Here is a 24,265-nt window from a genome sequence, read left to right as displayed (position 1 = left end):
GTATCACAGCTGCTGCGTGTTTTGTATTGGAGGTATATCTTTTTTGCACATTTCGAGAATGTATATCAACAACGACTTTGTGTGTCGAAATGTTAAGAAAGATTCCTCTTTATTGCATGACCTTAACGAAAACAAATATGTGTTTGGAAGTAAAATTATATGGTATCTTTCGTATACAAATTATTTACTTTTGATAAGAGACACCCTTTGACGCAAAGTTGTACATAAAACATATAAAATTGGTAATTTTGCGTCAAAATTCATTCAACGGAAAAATTGAGTTCGGTATGACTTTTAATTTTATTGAAATAGGTAAAAATATCAAAAAATACATCGAAGAAAGGACATAGACTCTTTAATATGAAAAATCGCTGTATCATGATTTGACAACTGTTAGCTTTTGATCCTGTGAGTGAAACAAATACATTGGAGATTGGCCCTTCCTCATTTAGTTCTCTTCTCGATGGGATTTGAACCCATGCTTTTGGCTTTGTATCTTTTTTTTCTACAACTCTAATATCCACACGGTAGGAAATGCCTTTTTAAAATCCACAAGAGGGCAATTTGATTTACCAAATGATTTATATAACTCAATCAACAAAGGGAACGAGAGAAAATGATACATGCTTAACTGTTGCAAACAAAATTTGCCCTCCAAGAAATTAAAAGTACAACATTGTAAGTAACTAAAAGTTGACGTAAATGCAATCATGATAAATGTTGTTATTAAATGATCATTAACTTTCTAAACTATTTGCATCCTGTTACATTATGTCGTTTCATTCATTCGTTTATTTATTATTAAGGAAATCTGCAAATACGATAGTTTGATTATACTTTAAGTCATATGAAACTTCAAATTTAAATAAAAAAGTTGAATCTGTTTTATATACCTGAATGGTTACGTGTTTACTATACAACAAGTGTGCATGGTCTTTCTTGCTAAAGACAATCCTTGATCTTATTAAAATCTTCAGAAATGTACTGATAATGATCGAATGTCTTCCCGTACTCTACTCTCGTTACAACTTCAGAAACCGCACAGCGCCAATACGAGGGAAAAACTTTGATTACAAGAATGTAAACAAACGTACATTGGAAGTTTAATAGTTTTAATTGATTCTGAAATAACAATTCAATAAACAAAATCATTTGACAACTGTTATGGCAAAGTTTAATTAATAAATGGAAACGCATGAAAAATATATATAAAAAGAATATCACTCTATCAACTCACTTATTGTTCATGTGCTCCATGGTTCTGTGTTGATTGTTTATCAAGGTTACTATCCAGTACACTTCGGCAACAAATCCGAAACTTAATTAGCAGCTAAAGTTTGAGTCAGTTGTGTTGTTTGGTCTGTATGTTTACACAGTTTTGGCTGCTGGATTCAATTATTGTCATATTAACCAGTTATGTCTTTTTGAGTTGCGCACCCAATTTTGTCTATTTTGACAATAAACAAATGTCATACAAGTGAGAGGAATAACTAGTTATAAAACTAGGCTTAAACCTCTTCCATTTTCTTCAGAAATTCTAAGTAAGGAATATGACAGTTGTTTTCTAATCGTTCCGTTGGTTAATTGATAAAGTCTAGTGTTTGGTTTTGTCAGTTTTCATGGACTCCCTCCCTTTTGAATTTACCTTGGAGTTCGGTATATTTGTTAATAGTTTATTAGTTTATATGCAGGCATTGGTTCAATTATTTCCTAAACATTGTAATTACAAAAAAAAAAAAAAAATCGTTTCATATGACTTTAACCTTGATTGAAAGTTATTTTAATAGACGTTAAGGAATCGGCAGTGAGAAGTTTTCACAACTGTATATCCTTATACACGTAGTTGTAAACATTTAACTACTTATGTATTGATTTATTGATTTATTGTGGATATATGGCTTTTTAATTTGTTCATACTTAACTTTAATCATTTTGTATAACCACTGAAAGATATTTTAAACTCGTTTCAGGGTTTTCCATCGATACATCCTACTACATGTAGTTGTATTCTTTGTAAGATAAATCGTTAAACAAAAAAGGTAACCTATTCTGTTTTATAAAACATCAATTCTGTGACAATTTGATTACATTATGGTCTATATTTTTCTGATCTTGAGCTTATGAATACTGTTTATTTTGAAAAGAATAACACTGTTATTATGTTGAATACATGTGAAACGAACATACTGTGAAATACCGGAAATACAAATAGTACGTGTTCGAGTGCTAGTTTCTGTTTTCGACTAGACATACCTATCCTCTTCGATCCTGGTGGAGCATAAGGTCGCCACAAGATTTCGCCAACCAGCTCTGTCTTTAGCCTTTGTTTCGGCTTCTCCACAGGTAATGTCAAGCTCCTTCAGTTCTGCTTCAATTGTTCGACGCCAGGTGGTTTGGGTCTTCCTCTTGGTCTCTTCCCCTGGGGTGTCCATCTAAGAGCTATCCTGGTTATATTGGATACAGGCATCATGAGAACATGCCCCAGCCATCTGAAGCGCCTCTGTTGTATTTCTTTTAGGATACATGTGGACTTAGTCATTTCAAGGAGATGTTCATTTGAAATACGGTTTGGCCAGAAGATTTTGCAAATTCGCCTCAGACAATTGTGGTGGAAACTTGAGAGCGATCTCATATCTGTGTTTGTTACTCTCCAGCATTCACTTCCATACAGAAGGATAGATTTAACATTACTGTTTTGCGTTCAATTCTAGTCCAATTTGGCTTGCAAAATGGCTGAGCCGGTTTGTCTTTTCCTGCATATTGTCTTGTTTTGATGACAGGAGTGCTATATCATCAGCAAAGTCAATGTCCTCAAGGGTTGTAAACATTGAACATGTGATGCCTCTTTTTTTGTCACTGGTGGTCTTCCTCATCACCCAGTCAATGGCAACCAGGAATAAGATGGGTGAGATGAAACAGCCCTGTCGTACTCCAGATTTGACTTCAAACCAGTCAGTTTCCTTGTTGTTAAGTATCACAGCACATTCAAATTTGGTATAAAAGCATTTTATCAGTGCTACGATCTTGTGTGGTACTCCATATGACATAAGGATTGTCCAAAGAGTCTCTGTGTGTAGACTGTCGAATGCTTTCTTGAAATCAATAAAGTGGATATATAGAGGTGTCTTCCATTCTATACATTGCTCAATGATGTTCATAAGAGCAAAGATCTGATCAATGCATCCTTTCCCTTTTCGAAACCCAGCTTGTTCCTGTCTCAACTTGTCATCCAGTTCGGAGTCTATCCTGTTTAACAGTATTCTGCAAAACACTTTACTCTCCAGTTGTCACAATTCCCAAGATCACCTTTCGTTGTTAGTTTAACGATGAGACCTTTTGCCCAGTCTTCAGGGATTTTATTTTCTTCCCATATGTCTTTGAAGAGATCATGTAGTATGGCTTTTGCTGTGGTGATGTCAGCTTTCAGTAGTTCAGCTTGAAGTCCATCTATGCCTGCTGCCTTTCCTGATTTCATGGATTTAATTGCCTTTGTTACATGTTCTTTAGATGGTGGGTCAGTGCTAATATCTAGATCTTCAAGTTGGGGTGCTCCCTAAAATTCGTTTATTGGCTCTGGTCTATTCAAAACAGCCTTAAAGTGTTCTACCCAACGGGCAGCCTGTTCCCTTTCAATTGTAATAATTTTTCCATTTTTGTCTTTTACTGGAGGTGGTTGTTTGGATTGTCCACATAGTTCTTTTGTGATCTTGTAGACTGTACTTATATCACCTCTTGCGGCAGCTTTCTCTGCTTCTTCAGCTTGTTCTTCCAGATGGTTCCTTTTATTTTTTCTAGCTCTTTTCTTCACCTCCTTATCTTTTTCTGCATATTCTTTCTGTGTTTGTTCTTTTAATCTTGATGATCTAGTACTGAGGACCTTTTCTTTAAGTTTTGCTCTTTCATCGATTTCTTTCCATGTATCTGATGTTAACCATTGTTTATTGCTGCTCTTACGGAAGCCAATGATCTTTTCACTTGTCTTTTGATACACCTCTTTGATGTTTTCTCATTTCTTTTCTATGGAACTGTCTTCAGTTTGATCAAGATCCTCTAATACTCGAAATCTGTTCAATGACAAACTTTTGTTTGATTTCAGGTTCTTTCAGACGGTTGACATTGATGATCTTTCTCCTAGGTTTGTTATTGTCCTGTACCTTTTTTAGCTTCAGTTGGAGTTTAGCTATAACTTAATGATAGTCGCTGTTCACTAAATGCTCGGGTATCGAGTAATGATCGTCTCCATTTGCCATTTATGATGATGTGGTCAATCTGATTTTTGTCCCTGTTGTTTGGAGAATTCCAGGTAATTTTGTGTATGTCTCTATGCTTAAATAGGGTTCCTCCAATTACTAACCCATTAGTTGAACACATATTTGCCAGTCTCTCTCCATTCTCATTCATTACGCCATGACCTTCTTTTCCCATAACTCTTTCATGTTCTGTATTTACTTTCCCAACCTTAGCATTTTGGTCTCCTATAATAAGAAGGACATCATGTTGTGGTGTTTTGTTAATCTGAGCCTGAAGAGCTGCATAATAAGCGTCTTTGATTTCTTCTTCCGCATCGTTCGTAGGCGAGTAGCACTGAATAATTGTTGTCTTGGCATAGCTGGAATTAAAGCGAGCTCTGATCAATCGCTCGTTTATAGGTTTCCATTTTATCAAGCTCTTTGTACATTCCTTATTCATAATGATTGCCACTCCTTCTGTATGTTGGTTGTCATTTCTGCCGGAGTATATGATGGTATGACCCTGTGTGATTATTTTTCCTGACTGTCCACATGCATTCAATGATGCCTAATATTCCTAGTTGTTACCTTTCCGTCTCTCTTATAACTTGTGCAGTTAATGAGACCTGGAACATAGTTCTCACATTCCACGCGCCAATCTTAATTGTCTTTTTTGGATCCATAAGATTCGTTCCTGTCCAAGGCCTCCCGAGTTGGGCTTTCTCCTCGTACAGTCATACTGCTGCCTGTGCAGCCCGTCGTCTCATGGATACCTGCTGTTTGTTGATTTCTTGTGTTGATTTCTGTAATAAGTTGTTGTTTTATAAGATGAGGTTATTAGCCTCATGCTTAACCCCCAACTTGGAGGACCAGGGGTTTTGTCGTTGAGGTTCCTTTCCTCTAGATCAGTTGCCTTACTGGGCTGATGAGTGGTGATCTACCCAGTTTGTTTAGAGTTCTCTCTCCTAGACAGGTTGCCTTACCTGGCTTACAACCCCTATCTGGCCGGCTATTTACCCATAGCTGGGGCAAGGTTGATGAGTGTTAGGGCATATCCACACACCGGTGGGCCTACACACTACATCTCTGGGGTCCTTGCTACTCCAAGATCCTCTGCAGTTTAGCCTAGGATACTAGACCCTAGTTACCGTGTGCTGTCGCTGGGAGGCACTGCAGAGGTCTTAGACTGGTAGAGGCTTTGTACTGGCAAGAAAGACTGACGCGCTCGGCTTTCTGTTTCACCTACAAGTAGGCTAGCCAGTGGCAGAGTAGAGTCTTCGACTACCTTGCACTAGACGCATATTCAATCCCTGTGGTAGCACAACCACTAGCACACTTTCGACTAGACAATTACTGAAATTAGTTATCTTTTAACACAATATGTTACTATGGAAATGCATAAGAGACATACATTCATAGTAGACAGTTTTTTTTAGTTCAAAGTTGAAATTTCTAATTAAATATATTATAATGAAGATTTGAGTTAGAAATTCCTTTTTAATCTTGATATCTGACGTTGAGGAAATGTTGACTATTAAACTTTTAAACTTTAGAATATTAAAAACGGAAAGTTTAAACATTTTAAAATCCGATATCCCAACTTTGCTATTTCCACTTTCAAATTTCAGCTTGACAATTTATGAAAAGAAAATATTATATGGAGTTTGATTGAATATGGATAAGCATAAAAACTTTACGAGGTTACGTAAAAGGACTCTATGTAAACGGACCGACAAATCAAATATAAGATATCTACGTTAATAACCGTAGATATGGGTATTTTAACACACTGAAGTACGAGTGTACAGGGTACTGAAGAGAGTTAAAATACCCATATCTACGGATATGAACGTAGATCTATAACGAATTTATCCCCGGTCTTAGTCCGAACCGGGCGATTTTGGGGGAAATTCGGGCACAAAATTTAAAGTGGAAACAATGATTTTTTTTTATTACTTAAAAAACTTTTTTGAAATTTGAAAATTTGACATATTTTTACGGGATGTAGGGTACGGTAACCCTACAGGTAGTCGGATATAAGACGTTTTTAATCCAGAGATAAAGAAACTAGAATAATTCAAATTTAGCGCTCGATGTCGCAAGCGTTATGTCATAGACGGCGTGACGTCAACTGTCTTTTGCATAGTGCCGTTCATTGACGACATGGTAGCCAAGTGATGCATTTACTAAATGAATGCCAATGATCGGCATAATAAAAGTAAATCGTTTATTACACACTTCATGGATAATCTACAGAATTTATTTTTTCACTGGGAACAACCACGGAATTAAGGAAAACGCGCGTGAAGTTCCCTGGAGTAAAAGATAGCAACGCACGGGAACATTGGTTAGAAACACCCGGTCTTTAGGTTTTTTAACGACGGGAATTAACTATTCAAAATCCGAAAAATATGTTTTATTGAACTGATGATTGCATTGATGTTGAACTCTGATAGCAAGATCGAGTTAATGATACGACATTAATTAAGTCCGATACACTAATAGAGATTTACAATAAATGTAGGACTCCGACCCGAGTCCGAATACGAGTCAGAGTAAGACCGTTTAAATGACGGGGGCGATCTCAACATAATGAAATTATTGTAAACAATGTACTTTAATCATTAAAGCATTAATTGAAAAGTTGTGTTCTGCGATTGACAAAACAATGACTGCCGCAAACTTTAATTATAGCTTTAAGTGTGTGACGAGGAAGCCACCAACGAGTCCCGTGACTTTATAACATTTCAATTTGCCAATAACATGTTCAACGGAGACTCGGTATTCTGCAATGAATCTGACCCTCCTACACTTTCTCTTTTTTTGTATGGCGGCTTTCTGGTTATCTTCTGTCTGGTGTATATCGGGCTGGCTGATGAAATAATTTAACCTCTTTCTCTTGACGAAGATCAGAAGTCACCCACTCCTGTATGAGCAGTAGAGGAACCTGAATTTCGAAAAATAGATAATGGGCCTGACAATGGAGATATAAATACAAGCAATGCTACAGCGAACGCTGAAGAAATTGCCACATATAATGCTATAACCAGAACTGCAGAAAATATGTATGATGATCTTGTTAATCTTGAAGCTACAAGAAAATACCCCCCCCCCCCCCCCCCCGAAAAAAAACGTAACAAAATCAATGCGAACAGGAGTATGCATTACTACGTATATACGGAGCATCTTAAATGCTATATAAATATAAATATTTTAGTTTGACGGAAATTTAGTCTGGTGCGCACCAGTTGGATAATGCGGACGACTTTGGAACTGTTATGCACGACTTTTAAACTCATGCGCAAGACCTGGAAACTCGTGATCACGACTTTTAAAAACTGGTGCGCATTACTTTAAAACTCGTGTGCACGACTTTCAAACTCGTGCGCATAACTTTAAAACAAAGTTTGACTGACTGTACGAACTTGCGCACGAGTTTGAAAGTCGTGCGCATCAGTTTGAAAGTCGTGTGCACGAGTTTGAAAGTCGTACGCACGAGTTTTAAAGTCATGCGCACCAGTTGTTTGAAAGGTGTGCGCACGGTTTTTCAAACTGGTTTGCTCCGGCAAACGAAAATATTTACATTTACATAGCACTTAAGGTGCTCCGTACTATTCCCCAAGACTATACACAGTAGAAACAAAATAAATAACCCCCCCCCCAAAAAAAAAAAAAACAATAGTATTATCCAATTCCCTTTTAAATAATTCGTCAGTTATGAAAGAACCATTTTTTAAACTTGAAAAAGTTTTTTTTTATGTCATCGGTAAACATTATCATATAACTGGAGCAATACATATTTGTCGTGAAAGTTTTTAAACTCTGAACATATCTGTAAGCGAGCTTAAACGAAGAGCGCACTCTCTCACCTTCAGAAAAAAACAGTCAATTAATTTGATAAATGGTTTTTGTTCTATCACCACACAAAGATTGAACACGGTAAAATTAGCGTACACATTATTTTGAGATCACCCCTACAGCTTACTATGATTTGTAGTCGTACTCGTACTCGGACTCCGAGTCGTACAGTTATTGTAAATCTCTAATAGTAATACTCCGACACATCATGCCCAGTAATCAGAAACCATAAAAGTTTTTTTATTCGTTACGAAAAGACGAACCTCGCTTTTCTAAACTTCGTACGCACAAACTTTATATTTTCCTATAATGTACGGGTTTAAAATTAAGTGTGCTCTAATACAAACATCTAGCTCAAATCTTTTTCTCACAGTAAGATAAAAATTGCATTAAATATACTTATTCCTATGAAATAAGAATTTACACTCATACCATATTTTACGCAGAAATGCCGATTTACACAAAAAGACAACATGAAGACGTTGTTGAACACGTGTAAAAAACTCATAAGGATAAGGCTTTCCTAAAGCCTGAGGTTGCACTTTGTAAATACAGCTGTTTCACAAACCACGCCTCTTTTTGGGAGATATTTTGTTTTGCCACCTACTGGTTCCCAGTTAAGATCTCTATTTTCATCTCATAGAGAAACTTGAGAATTTTACCAGTATAAATACACATAAATACCGGCCAAATTGAATTATAAGGAAGACGCCAATTTAATGTGAAGGGAGGGGTAGTACAGAATTTTAGTTTAAGTTTAAACTCTTAGAAGTTCGAGGTATATAAATGTTAAAAATATGTCGCACATCCCTATGTTTTGACCTTTGAAAAAATAGTAGTGCATACATACTTTCCATTCTAGGATAAAAAAAATTACGAAACTTCATAGTAAAAGTGGTACAGTGTTACAATGTAGTCGTAAAAGGAGTTCCTAAGGGAAATTGCACTGTCTATATTTAGTTTAAACAGTATTTATTAATGAAAAATTACATGAATAAAATATTACAATACAATGTTAGATAAAGTTCAAATATGGGATTCGGAAACAAGTTTGGAAAAACTTATATAAATCCGTCTCCCATATTTCTATATTTATAGAGTTTTATATTATAGATCGACGTTTCAAGACCTTAAAAGTAAAAAAAAAATCACTTTCAAGCCTAAAATTGAGTTTATAAGGGTTGAACATCGAGATTTTAAATATTAATTTTGATATTAAAAATCCTAACTTTCCCTCTGGAGTAAAAGTTACGACTGTTAAAGTCAAAATTGCAAAACTACTTTTAAAAGAGCCAGAATTTTTATTTAAATTTTGAATTCTATTTATGTGTGGTTATTTTTGTCTACCGAATCATCTCTCTATCTAAAAAAAACCCAGTTTATATAGGCTCTGGTTTTTAGTAACAGGATTGGCTTGGTCACGCATACAAATAAGGTAGGGCATATCATAACCTTAATTCTCCATAAACTACAAACTTAGATTATAATATCCGGTTAAATTAAAGTCAACAATATTATTAAAAACGTGTATTTTCGTTTTATTAAGGTTTATGTATAGAAAAGAAAACTGTTTACCTGCTGAAAGACAGGACTTTTGTACGGCCTTCCTACTATGTCATTTGTTGGCATAGTACATTTGGACGAAAAAAAAATGCACATACTAGGATCATTTGAGCGCCGACATCATAGGACATTTTAGCGCCGGAATAATAACTGTACCTGAAATTTCCTGTGATACTTTTATATGAATTAAGAAAATATTTTTAAAAGGTAAGAGATAAGAGTGAGTTTTTTAAAACAAATATATTTTATTTGATTTTACACCCGAGTAATTCGACCGGTTCTGGCTAGTTAATGGTAGTGTAGTCCTGAGTTGATCTCAGAGAAACTACAATAACACACAAAAGACCCAGGTGGGACAACTCATGGTTTGTCTTCACCATAGGTCCAAAGTTAGGTCTAAAGAGTCTTAGATGCCTACCCCGGTATTTTTTAAATGTCTGTCAAAAATTCCCTACGGCAATGATTTTTTACGCACTAAATTCAAATGATAGGTAAAGGTCTAAGGTCCATTGGGCCAAAAGGCCCAGATGGGACAATTCATGGTTTGTCTTCACCAGAGGACCAAACGTAGGTCTAAAGAGTCTCAATTTTTAATTTTTTCCCCCGAAAATTAATATTCGAAAGAACACAAAAAAATTCTGAATTTCCCAAAAAATAAAGAAAAAAAGTATTTAACAATGCGCAGCAACATCGACGTTGAAAAAATGTTACACTGGAAATTTTTCATTAGCATTTTTCAATTTTACATCCCGGTTTAAAAATGGGTAAAGGAATTGTTCATAATTGTTGGAAATAAATTCGTTATCTTGGTGTAATCAGCGGTGTACGGAATTTTACACCGTTGTTAAAAATTCATACACCCATTCGGCTGCGCCTCAGGGTGTATGAATTTTCAACAACGAGGTAAAATTCCGTACACCCCTGCGCCGAATAGGTGTATGAATTTTCAACAACGGTGTAAAATTCCGTACACCTCTGATTACACCAGATAACTAATAATATTTCTAACCCTTACAATGAGCAACACAATAGGACGATTCGGTTATCCCGTAGTTATCATTATACTTCGATGAGGGACATGTATACCTTTGTTTTCTTAATTTTACAATTTCATAGTTTGATATATTTTAAAAACAATTCTGTTGAGTTTGAATCTTATGCATCTTTTGGGTATTTAGATGTATCTTAAAACTGGCTGTTAGCGTAGTGGCTGCTAGCGAGTGGCTGCTAGCTTGAGTCTGGTTTATAGTAGTCGCAATCTCTACACTTACCAATCCATTCTACTATAATTCATTGGCTATGCAAATTTTCTTTGTTCTAAATTTCTTATTACTCACTTGTAAATAATGCCATTGCCGAGTTTTAAGTTTTATGACAGAGTTTTGTTTTTTTTTACATTTAAAAGATGTTTTAACTGTGTGCGTTATAAACTCCACATTTTATTAACTATAATTCTCGAAATTCTACTTCCACCTCCCCGTGGTGGGGAGGGGTAACAGATTATATCTGGAGAACGGAAGAGGTACTCCTTCATCTTTCTTTAAATTATTTTGCTCAAATGTCCTATGCTTATTTTTATTTTCACTCAAATATCCTAAAATTTCGGCACTAAAATGTCCTAGTATACTTTGGTGCTCAAACGTCATTTTTTTTTATCGCTCAAATGTTCTAGCTGCCATTTCGCTTAAATGTCCATTACCGGTCATTTGTACAATTCCTGTTTCTCAGCTACATGTATGATTGTTAATCTCAAGCATTTAAGAAACAATTACAAATGACACTTAACAAAACCGTTTGTTGGCAGACATATTTGTAACAAATAAATTAGGTGCTGTACAATCATGCAGCAATCCTCCATGGTCTCATTGGCAATCATTCCACGTCTCCTCATTTATAAACATGATAAAGAACGTGAAAGATTTTCAGTATTTTTTCTGAATGATTCAATACATATTTTTTTTTATATAATAACCGTGTTTACGCTTATGTTAGATTTACTCGCATTAAGCTGGAACTTATAAAGGGCCCCATTGGAAATAAGGTTGTCATGGGTTATCCTGGGTTTGAAAATAATCAGCATTGTGTTGATGTAAAGAAGTTCAATAATCAATATTTACAGTAGATGTGCAATTCATACAAATGCTGATCGTTTATTGGCATCTGCGTTTCAAGAAAAAAATGTGATCGTCAGTATAATTTCGGTGTGTGACCCATCTAAAAAGAACACTTCACTATGGTAACGGCATGCATGATGTCACAAATCTTTATTCTGATTGGACGAAATAATGGAATTGAACAAAAACCAACAAAAAAAGATATATGCTACAATAAAAGGAGAACATTACGAACTTAAAATCAAACTTAAAAATGAAATTATCCAGATAAATAAAAGTAAATTCAGATAAAGAAGGTGCCATTATCACCACTGTTAAATTGTTTGATTTTGTAGGCTTAGCCTTTAATACATGAGTAGGTAAATATCACTGACCGGTTCATTAGATCAACCAGGTCAATATTAGGCTATTAATACATTTTTGTAATAGCTCGAGTGTTATAAATATATCTTATCGACTAAAGCTTCCAATGCGTAATAATAATCCCAAAGAGTACAAAATATTATAATTGAAATAAAAATTGTCAAAATACATATATCGCAAATTTAATTACTTGTCAAAAGCTGTATTATATAGATCATCTTCCTTTGGCGTCCGTCCGTCCCCAATATGCACACCGAAATAGGTTGTATCTCTACTTGTTAAAGTTATTCTTGACATATAGTTATAATTGCCATTTCTTCATGAATCTAAACTGTTTTAAGCTTGTTATTCATTACAGATTGTATCTACTAATATCTCATGTTTATGTTTATTTCACAGTTATACTAGGTACTTCTTTATCTCTGAAAAATACCTATATATATACATTTAATTAAGTACCATGCAGTATATTTTTTAATTCTTTAGAAAAAAGTGCATATCCTCAACTTTTAGAATCGTCAGCCTTTTGTCGTCAAATTGTGTGCAATTTTATTAACAATAATAAAAAAAAATGATAAAGATAAAATTCTATGCTCACATCTGAATGCGTCAGATATCTTTTTTTAAAGATAGTACTTGTTTGTTTTAATTTTGATTTTGTATTGACGTTTTAATCATCTGTGTGCAGTGTTGATATTTTTAACCTACATTAATTTTACCTTTTACCTTGCAGTGTCAATATAATTTTGATGCAATCTATTGCCAAACATGCACATTGTTATAAATTAAAAAAAAAACAGAAGCCATTAAGAGTGAAACTAAGACACTGTTGCATGATTGTAACGTTACAGCTCCTATTTATTTTATCCTTTAATGAACGCAAGGATTTTCTATCATAACAAGCATTGTCATTCTTATAAACGCAACACATATTAAACATTATTGCCTGGATTAAAAAAAAATAACAAGTTTTTGTCTTTTGTTCACCAAAAAATTGTTTCTGTTTTTTTTTTTTTTTTTTTGATTTGAATTGATTGATTGTAAATAAGATATTATGGTGATGTTAAAACACCTTTATTGAAAATATGAAATTTCTTCAAAATACCTGTAAAACGTTTTACTAAACAATATGATATATTTCATACGCATCTGTTTAATTTAATAAACAATGATTCATATCAAAAGAATAATCTATCTTCATTAAAATCAAATACAGAATATCTTACTTGAGCTAACTTTATGCTCCTTCATATAAACTGTAGAAAAGTTAAGTAAATATTATTATACAGTCACATATATACAAAAAAGTACGAAGCTATAAGGTGTAACTGTAAAATGAAATTTTATTTACATACATTTCTGTTAATAATTTTTTTCCCGAAAATTCAATATATACTTTCAATATACACAAACGTCAAGTATTTACTGATGGACATTTCATCGAATCAATCTCTCCTTCAAGTCTAACTTGCATCCTTGATAATTGGTGCTCGTATGTTGATATAATGTTCATAAACGTATTCACTGTTGAAAATTGTAGGACATAATATAACATCACTATATATATTCTATTAATAAACAAGTCTAAATTGAAAACAACGTTCAAACCTATGATTGCGTTGGATAAAAACCGCAATTTTTATACGTGTGCATGCAAAACAAATTTCTTGTTAGAGGGGTCTAAATACAGCACAAATGATATACTTAGTTCCAGTTAAAACTTAACAAATTTCATGAATATTCCCTTGGTTTTTACTTTAACTTCTGGTAGTATCTGTGTTATCACTATACTCAAATGATACTTGATATCTAATAAACACTCACATCAAAACGTCTATGTTCTGTCATAAGGCAAATACAGTTCGAATATACCAATGATTTTTTTATGCAATCTAGTCTTAACTTTTTTTATTTTCCGATCTACAAATGGACATCGATTGTTGAACTATACAATATCACGTGGTAGTGAATGTATGCCCATAGAGGGACAATATCAAAGACCCAGATAACTGTATAAATGATTGAAAATTTTCGAGACGTTCCAAGCATCTTGTTTCCGAGGATATCTGAATAGCGTATAGAAGCTGGCAAAACTTACCAATATGTAGGCGTGAACCCCGTAGGAAATTCACGCAAAAAAACAAAACAAAACAATCAAACCGTGTATACCAACTTATAGGTATTTCGTACATCCTATTTCATATTATTTAGGTTATCCTCAACAAACCATTCAATCATATAAATATATATTGGAGAGTCGTGCCTTTTTCTTTTTTCTGTTTTGTTTATCTTTATTTATTTAGTTGGTTTGTATTTGATTTAGAAATAAATATTTTAAATGGATCGTTTATTGTTATACCGTAACAAAAATCGATAAGTAGGGGTAAACCTGTAGAAAGCACGATCAAAACACTGAAAAGTTAAATGATTTTACTTGCAAGATCGATTTCCCTAAAATGCATCAACGAATTTTGTACAAAAAAATGCATATTTATAATTCAAGTTATATGGTATGTACAGTATTGTAAAGTATACAAATCAACTTGGAACAAAACACGCTCATTATCGTTTTCATCTGTTATACAAGCAGTTTTGTCCCTTATTTTTACTGGAAGAAGGACAAAAAGACTAAACAAAATACTGTAAAAGCCATATGCAAATAAAAAAAAGTTAAAAAAAAAACGGTGTGAAATCACGAACTGCCGAAGGGACGCAGTTCATGCTTTGCTGATGATAACCCGCATGTCGTGGTGCTTCATATACATGCAATGACAAAGACAAAAATCTATATATTATTACAATCAGAAGAAGTCCTAATTGAACAAAAGAAAATAGTACGTGGATTAAGCAAATGACACATATCTGTGGTAGCTTTAGAATGAACTGATAAATACATATAGTAATGAAAGGTTAAATGTATATACATGACTAATTTGGACGCTCTCCTGCGTCATAATTGATATAAATAAAAAGGGTACCTAAATAATATACAATTTCTCATTTTGATTTCAGTATTATATTATAAAAGTATTTTTTAAACGAATTCAGCTAACTCAGACAAAATTGAGGCTTTTATGGTTTTATAAATGCTTAATTTCTTTAATTTCCTATACTTTAGGTATTCAACGTATGAGACGAAATTATTTCCAGAAGCAAATACATGTTATAAATATTATTGCATCTACATTTATGGCAATATAGTTTACACTTACCAATTAGGGAAATTTGTGGATCGCATCAGACGTGTACGCTAACTCAGATTGAGTTATCCCTCTTTTAATAGACGTGTTACGAAAATATACTCTTCGCTGAGGTTCACAAAAATGGACTCTGAATGTGGGTATCGTATCAAAACACAAAAGTGATTTAAAGATTTAAATTACCTGTGTATCAATTGAATTTTGTGTTTTAACTGCAATGAACTGATGTTTCTTATAACAGATGTCTCGTTGGAAATCTTATTATAGACAATATCATTATAAATATTCCTTATGAAAAGAACATTCCATGACAATTATTTCGCGAGGATAAATATTATAAATTTCATAATATTTCTTCCATTTGGTACTCTGACAGTAGGTACAAGGGTTGAAGAACAAAAAATGGTAGAAGGGAAGCCGAGAGAAAGGAGGCAAACCTCCTGCCCACCTTTGTAGATTAAAACTATAAATATATACTTGGTATTTTTAATTTTTGCATTTTCCAATTCAATTTCGGCGGTCCTTTTTAATTTTAACCTGTTAACTCGAGGTCAGAACTTTTAGACAGATTGCACACAATGCAAAACTTATTATATAATATTATGAAATTCAAGCTTGTGGGTGGGCCGTTGGATATTCAGGCGAGCGGTAAAAGAGAGTACCAATTTTTGTAAAATAAAGTCTCACAGATTTTGAACCTAAGAGCTTTCAAACGTTGCATAATGTATGTACTATATTCATAGAATATGTTCCCCTCCTCTAATAATTTCATTTCGAATATATTTTGCAGATTTTCAAGAGGTTGAAACGTCGTGATTTTTCGGCGAAAGTGGACGTATGTCCTATTAAATAACTCTGGTGCCCTGCAAGTCCTTATTTTTCCTTGAAACTGATGTAGAATATGAGAATCTGTTTAATACCTACTCGGAAATGTATCTGCAATGTTTGTTTCCATTAACTGCATGTGTTATGGTAAACAAGATAGATTTGATTAGCTATAAATCTTATTTCTCCTAGCATCTATATTTTCCCACCTAAAATAGGACTGGTTTAAGGCCCTACTATACATATTCTTTATCCAGTCAAAACGTGAAAAATGGTGCATTGTTGTTTCAGAGAATATTTTAGATTATTAAACTTCATGTCAAAATGCCAGATTTTGATTGGTTAATACGACGTAGATAATTCACTTTATTATACTTCACGTAAAAATGCAATATTTTGATTGGCTTATACGAGGGTGTTAATTTACTCTATTCTATGGTAAATACTCTATAACTCTTCACGGAGACGCTTGATCAAGTGTGCGCTTTATTAAATACGACTCTATCCTATGGCAAATACTCTATTACCCTTCATGGAGACGCTTGATCTAGTGTGCGCTTTATTAAATACGGATGGTTGTTATGTACAAGACGTCATAGTTTATTACTTTGAATTTGAAATTTAATCGACAGTAGTAACAGAACATTCAGTATAATAAATTAAATAACACATATCTGAGAGGGTGATAGAGCAGATTGTTACCCCTCGAAAAGACATTGTCAACCTTGGCTTCGCCTCAGTTGACAATGTTTTCTCGGGGTAACAATCTGCTCTATCACCCTCTTAGCTATGTGTTATTTATATACTATCCCATGGCAAATACTATATTACCCTTCACAGAGACGCTTGATCAATTGTGCGCTTTATTAAATACGGATGGTTGTTATGTACATAGTTTATTACTTTGAATTTGAAATTTAATAGACAATAGCATAACATTCAGTATAATATGTTAAATAACACATAGCTGAGAAGGTGATAGAGCAAAGACATTGTCAACCTTGGCTTCGCCTCGGTTGACAATGTTTTCTCGGGGTAATAATCTACTCTATCACCCTTTCAGCTATGTGTATTTATATAATGTCAATTTCCGGTTTTACGGGATTCGTGTTCTCAAACATGGTGCATTTACGTTTCAAAGAATATCTCCTATTGCCTGATCCAGTTTCCGGGTCCGTGTTTCTCATTTTTCTCTAGTTTTAGTGTGATGTTGTACTTTTTTGTCCATGGGTTTGTCTTTGTTTCTTGTTTCTAAATTTCCCTTCTTCTTGACATACGTTTAATTTTTTGGACTTTTTTTCTAACCCGTTTGACGCTGTATCCTGAGCTTTTATGTAGGCGGTCTAAAAGTCCAAGAAGCCAAATCCTCAGATTCCTGTCATTTTCATTTTGCTTTTGCCTATACCCTTTTTGAAATAAGGAGATATGTAAAACAACTGTCCAACATAGTACAAATGAAGCTTTTTTGTGCAATTATAGGTTGGCGTACGGTCTTCAACAATAAAAGTTATAAAAGACCCCGACATGAAAAAAGTGAAACAATCTATAAGAAAAACCCAACGGCCTGATTTATGACAAAACAATAAATGCAAAAAAAAAGACACCAACAGACGACAACCTCTGAATTACAGGATCCGGGCTTGGGACAGACATATATAAAATGTGGCGGGCTAAACATGTTTTTGAGTCCTCAACCCTTCCCTAACCTTAGGCAGTGTGGTGAAACAGCACAACGTATAAAGAACAATCTAAAAATGAAAATGGCTTGCCTCATCAGATCGGCGCGAAGCACAAAAAATAAGTAAAATAAAGACAAAATACATATACAATTTTCATGTGAAATAATAAACTTAAGGCTAATCCACGAGGAGAAAGATTATAATGTAAAAAAAAAAATCAACGAAAAAAAATCAACTAGACGTAGTGTTTAGTGCGGGTTTAGCTGAGCGACAGATTGAACTTTTCCTAAAACTAATATAAAGAAAAATTTAACTATGTAAATATTATCAATTAAGAAGTGCTTTTTTATTTTAAAATTTTGCCGGTTTAAATCGATAACCAATGTTTTGACACAGTCCCCACATTTAAAGTTTAATTTGTCAACTATATATACCTTTTCGTAACACGTCAAATGATAAGTTAAAAATAGATATTACTTTGATTATTTCCATATTTTTTTAAATATAAACATACATGCAAGAATCAGCAGAAATTGGAAGTAAGTGATTTATAAAGAAAAGAAAAAAAAAAAAAAACACCGAACAAACCATATGAAATAATGAGAATTGTTTGTGTGATTCTTTTATATGGAACGCGGGAAGCACATAAATAGATAATCACAATTTATCGGGGATAATGATAGTTTATCGGTCGACTATTATAGATGTACGGCGTAAAGTATACTTTACGGTCTATCATCATAGATGATCTAATTAATGTGACTCGCGCGCAGACAATGGTAGTTACTTCTTTGATAATGCATTAACAGTCGATAAGGTGAATTGTTTCGACAATGATAGTTAACTTCGACCAAGTTAATTAAAACACGAGTCGTAAAGTTGATAATTTTAAACGAAACCGGAAATGATTGCCAATTGTAAAATCGATTTTGATTGGCGGTCAACTTTTTTCTACTGTTGCTTTGCGAATTGACGAAAACGACAACACTTCAAGAGAGTGGATGGAAGTTAATTCCTTAAAACAATACATTGTAGTTACTCTTTCTAAAACATGTTGTGTGGATGGAAGTTAATTCCTTAAAAAAAAAGTTACTCTTTCTTAAACATGTTCAACAGGTGGTTTGAAAAATTAAATTTCAGACTTCACAAATTGAGACATCCTCGTATTAACTATGATTGTAAAGTGCATCGGACTATTCGTGCAACAGAATGGACAGAAGAGGAATATAGTTTCCAATTTTCAATCCACGAATATTGAAGCTACTTGAAGAATTAATTGCAAAATTTAAAAGTTCCACACATAAAAAAAGTTTTGTTTTCTCTATCGTTTACACAGTAAAATACCTTTTTTTTTTATCATGTACATGTATATTTGTATTTTTTTTCTCTAAAAAGTTTGATTTTTACAGGTAAATGTATTTACAGGTGACTATATTATCACAGATTTACCTGTTATATTGCTAAAAGGTGTCAGAAGTTAAATTTCTATAACAACTGGCCCCAATAAATGTTGACATAACGGAAAAAGTAATAAAAGTGTTTTTTTGAAGAATGTTAAAATCAATAAATTAATTTGTGACTGTTCAACAGTAAGATACAAATTCAACATTCATGAACAAGAAATCTTTAAAAGATTTATGCTCTATGGTTCTTTTTTTTTTTTGGTAATTATTTGGGTTTTTCTTATACTGAAATCTATATATTATTTTATATAATGACGTTGCGCACGATGTTGGTACTACTAAGCGTTACACGACGTTCCTCATAATGAAGCGATTTCGACGATTTCAAAGAAAGTTTCAAGCGTTTAAGCTTATAATTGATGAGGTCAATTTACTGTTGTGAATTTGGTAACCGATTTTGATTTGTCTGAAAATGCATAGTTTAACAAATAAAACTCAAAGTGGCCGTACACATATTTTTTTTAATGAATATTCATTTATAGTTGTCAGTCTTTCCAGGCCATAATTGATAATTTTACTTTTGGCAGCAGTTCGCATTAATGAATCATACATTAATTTCCAAATTTATACAAATTTGTTTTTAATATAAATTAGATTTTGATTCATTTTTACATGTGACGTGGCTCTGTACTTATGCATCCTGTCATTTTGTTGCTGTGCTATGGTAAATTTTTGTATTATCATTTTTTTTTTGGTGTGCTTTGTCTGTTTGTCTTGTAACTACTATGACTTTAGGATATTCATCATGTAACTGCTATGTCTATAGTATATTCAACAAGTACCTGCTATGACAACAGGATATTCATCAAGTAACTGCTGTTACTATAGAACATTCCTTAAGTTACTGCTATGACAGTATGATATTCATCAAGTACCTACTATGACAAAAGAATATTCATCAATTACCTGCTAAACCAACATGATATTTCTCAAGTAACTGCTATGACTATACGATATTCATCAAGTACCTGATATAACTATAAGACATTCAATGAGTATCTACTATAGCTATAAAATATTCATCAATAGCCAATAATAATATGTATGTCTTTCGTTAAGATGTCAAGCGATGTTATCATACTATAATAAGGTTTATGAAGATAATAACAAAATTACTATATCCCAAAAACAAAACTTTTCACAAATTAAGACATTAAACATGTATACGAGTACTCGAGAACTCGTGAGTATCAGGACTAAGTAAGCTATATCAACAGTCTGATATTTCAAAACAAGGGTAAATAGTTGTGTCATAGGAAAGCCAACTTGTAGAGAATGCAATCAATGTTCCAGAAAAAAGAGAACCAAGGGACCAAAATTAAATATTTATTTAGCGATGTATATATGCGAGTGTGGTAGTAATAGGGAAGAGGGTGTCAGATCGTCGTTTCTATAAGTCTATACCGTTTCACTGTATTCTTTGTTCTTCTGCCAATTGATCTGTATTATAATTGTCCTAAGCATGCATGTAATATTTGCCACTAATTGTCCTAAGCATACATGTAATATTTGCCACTGGACGTTTAGCAACCAACAACCACCTCTTTATTCTGTTATTTATATTTATTGATATTTATTGGTCCCATCATTCTCTTTTGTGTTAACCCCATCAGATACATATATTAAATGTCTCGGACCCCATTCATATCCCTAGAAATGGTGACCCGTTCCTAGCCTCATACATGTATGTACATGGTAATTGAAACAGGTAAAAATATACTGTCATATATATAAATGTATGCTTGGATAAATAGATAAATGTATCATAGTTCAAGATTATTTTTTATGATATTTAATTGCGTTTTATTAATGATTATATATCAGAAAATGACAATCAAATTTTTTGTTTGTAGTAAGAAGGTGGGTGCATGCAGTTTGTTTTTAAACAAAGTGTTGGTTTCCTTTGAAAATAGGAGTGAAAAGAAAAAAACGACATTCAGTTTAAAAAAAAATCTGTTAGAAAAAAAAAGTTTCTTGTTAAATAAATTCACACAAAAAAAAACAGTTTGAAGAAAGAAAATCACAAAAATGGTAATGTGAGAATTTTTTAATGAAGACATATCCCGTATATCGATACTAACATTCTTGTCAATTATAATACTAGAAACCGTTATCACTATAGAGTAACGAGATGTAGATTGGACATATTTTCTAAATCTTTTTCCCCTTCTTCAATTCGTGCATGGAAATTATTACCGTTAGAAATAAGACCCATTCAATCATCTCCAAAATCAATGTACATGTAAATAGTTTACATCAAATCTTTTGAAAAGAGACATTACACACAAGTGTCAATATTGACACATCTACCGATAAGTTGTCCATGGCGTTGTCAGTTTGTTTTCGATCTATGAGTTTGACTGTCCCTCTGGTATCTTTCGTCCCTCTTTTGTCACAAATCACACATGTTGAAGCTGGGGTTAATTAACGGCCAGTTAAAAAGTCAAATCAAGATGTGATTAACTTCCTCTCTAAATTCAGTAGCAATACAATATTATATTAGAATTTGTTTTTGTTGAACTGGACTGGGAGGCACGTGCCCCCGGTAAATCTGCCAGTTAGGCCAACGGTTACATTGATGTCGATTTTTGAATATTAAAAAATGATTTTTTTAACATTCAAAAATCAGCATTAACTTATATTAAAAACGCATTTAAAAATATGAAGGATTTGAATAGTAAGACTTACTATACAAATCCTTGAAAATATTAATATATCCGACTGAAATTTTTTTATATTAAAAATTAGATTTATTTATATCAAAAAACTACTTTTTAATATTATAAAATGTAAAATTAACATTAATAAATAGAGAATAAATGCAACAACGGATTGCCATAATTATATATGAAATTAGTGCCAGTTATAATTTATTTACTTAGTAATATTATCATTAGTATACTAATCCTAGGATTCCTGTCTGTTGCAAACGTAAAAATATTAATAACTTTAAACTTGCATTATATTAATTTTGTATTAATTTCACCAAAAACCAATTATTCAATTCTTATACACTATCAATTCATGCAATTGACGGTTGGTGATAATTATCTAGACGATCCATTTGGCTTGAATGTGTTGTCATTTGAATCGATGGATATGATTGGACGAAATTATTTAGCATGGTCGATTACGCATTGTGATTGGGTACATATGAATTGTTATTGAAAACAGGGCGTAAATGCATTAACGAATCCCCCGTTAATCTGTTCTTATCCAATAATGTGGTTCCCGCGTTCATTTAATATAGATTGTCGAGCGTTAATTCATTTATCATAGATAATGATTGATTGTCGACGATAATTTCGTAAATGCATTTACGACTGATAATTATAATTTACGGCGTACATCTATAATGGTCGACCGATAATTTATCATTATCCCCGATAAACTGTGATTATCTCATTGATGTGGTTCCCGCGTGCCATACTTTTAAATTTTACCAGAATGACATTATCGATAAGTACATGTTTAAGTCAATAATAATTTAGTTGGTCAATCTTAATGAACTTTTAAGATAAAGGTGATCTTGATTTTGAGCGTACAATACATGTGTTTCTTCAAACAACTGAATTCTTATAATTTTTCCTTTATACTTTCATTTACTATTTCCAAGATAAAAGGGATCCTTTCCAGGCAAAGATAGCCTAAACCGTATTTGACATAACTTGTCTGATTTTTATGTTTTCAATGCTCTTTCACTTCGTATTCATTCGGACTTTTAACTGTTTTGATTTGAGCACAACTGATGAGTCTTATCAAGGAGGTTATATATAACCTCCTTGGTCTTATGTAGTCTTAATAAGAAGCCTGGTATCATTGTTGACCTAACAATTGAACGTATTTCTATAACTGTATATTTACACGATGATAAAATTAATAGTCTTTTAAAAAATTCACAAAACATGCTTCTATCTCACAGCTATGTATTTGATAGCTATTATTTTTCTTATACAAAAGCAATTTAAAATTGCTTATGTTTTTTCCCAATAAAATAAGGAGATTTGGTATGATTGCTAATGAGAAAACTTAAACATTTTAGATACTTTAAGTTAAAAATCAATAGAAGTTGATTCATAAAAAACATTCGATTTTTCCTCCGCCTGCAGATATTTTTCTCTATGTAATTTAAAAGAATATTAAACTCAATAAAAATTGATTTAACAGATGTGGTCAAAATCTTCTAATATAGATATAATGCCTTTTTTCAACTCTAATATCGGTTGTTGTACTTTCCTGTAAATTTTATAAAGGAACATATAAACAGCAAAGAACATCACGATAGTATGATCTCCATGGTCATGATGATGTGTAAAATATCAATACGGAAAAGATAGATTTGATGCAAATGTAACATCTCAGACATGTTTCATATTGTAAGTGAAAATTTGACAAATTAAGTATCATGCATCCCGAATTTAAAAGTTGAACAGGATTAAATAGAAACCAGAAATATCATTCATAAATACAAATCATAGTGAGTCTAAAATTACCTTTTTTTCAAGTTTTGCTGATCCCGCCAAAAAAAAAGAGAGTTTCATAACAAGCTAACTAAGTTTCCATTGTATCTGAAGAAGGTTATTTTTTAAAGTAAATACAAATGGAAGTTTATATACTAGCATTATTATACATTTATGGCAATAAGATTAAAACATAAAAATAAGGGCAATTATACGTGTATACTTAATTATAGATATCATTTACAGAGAAATTTAAAAATAAATATAATATCTCTTTAAATCATATGTTAAAAATAGATATTAGTGTGTCTCCGGAGATAAGTGTCATACATGTAATATAATTATATACATATATGAATACTGTATTGTGAAACTCTCTCGTGTTTTTTGCAGGATCAGCAAAACTTAGAAGAAAGTAAATTTAAATATCGTTCGCGAGCCATAATCAAATCATAGATATATATTAAAAATAGATATTAGTTCATATCCATAAGTGTCTTAATATGACGTA

At 32.8% G+C, this 24,265-nt stretch overlaps 1 protein-coding gene across 3 annotated transcripts in view; it reads left to right on the top strand.

The window, feature by feature from the left end:
- The window catches only part of LOC127713892 (baculoviral IAP repeat-containing protein 2-like), a 69,371-nt gene that overhangs the window by 39,079 nt on the left and 6,027 nt on the right, over positions 1 to 24,265 (top strand). Inside the window, exon 1 of one of the 3 annotated variants that reach the window (XM_052219940.1) lies at positions 9,647 to 9,857. The exons of the other annotated variants lie outside the window; for them this stretch is intronic. The gene's annotated coding sequence lies outside the window, so the exon portion shown is untranslated. Of the gene's footprint in view, positions 1 to 9,646; positions 9,858 to 24,265 lie in introns of those variants that run through there. 3 annotated transcript variants of the gene reach the window in all.

The sequence above is a fragment of the Mytilus californianus genome, unplaced genomic scaffold, assembly GCF_021869535.1.
Source record: "Mytilus californianus isolate M0D057914Y unplaced genomic scaffold, xbMytCali1.0.p SCAF_1, whole genome shotgun sequence".
Taxonomy (NCBI): Eukaryota; Metazoa; Mollusca; class Bivalvia; order Mytilida; family Mytilidae; genus Mytilus; species Mytilus californianus.
This window is presented reverse-complemented; position numbering and strand designations above follow the sequence as displayed.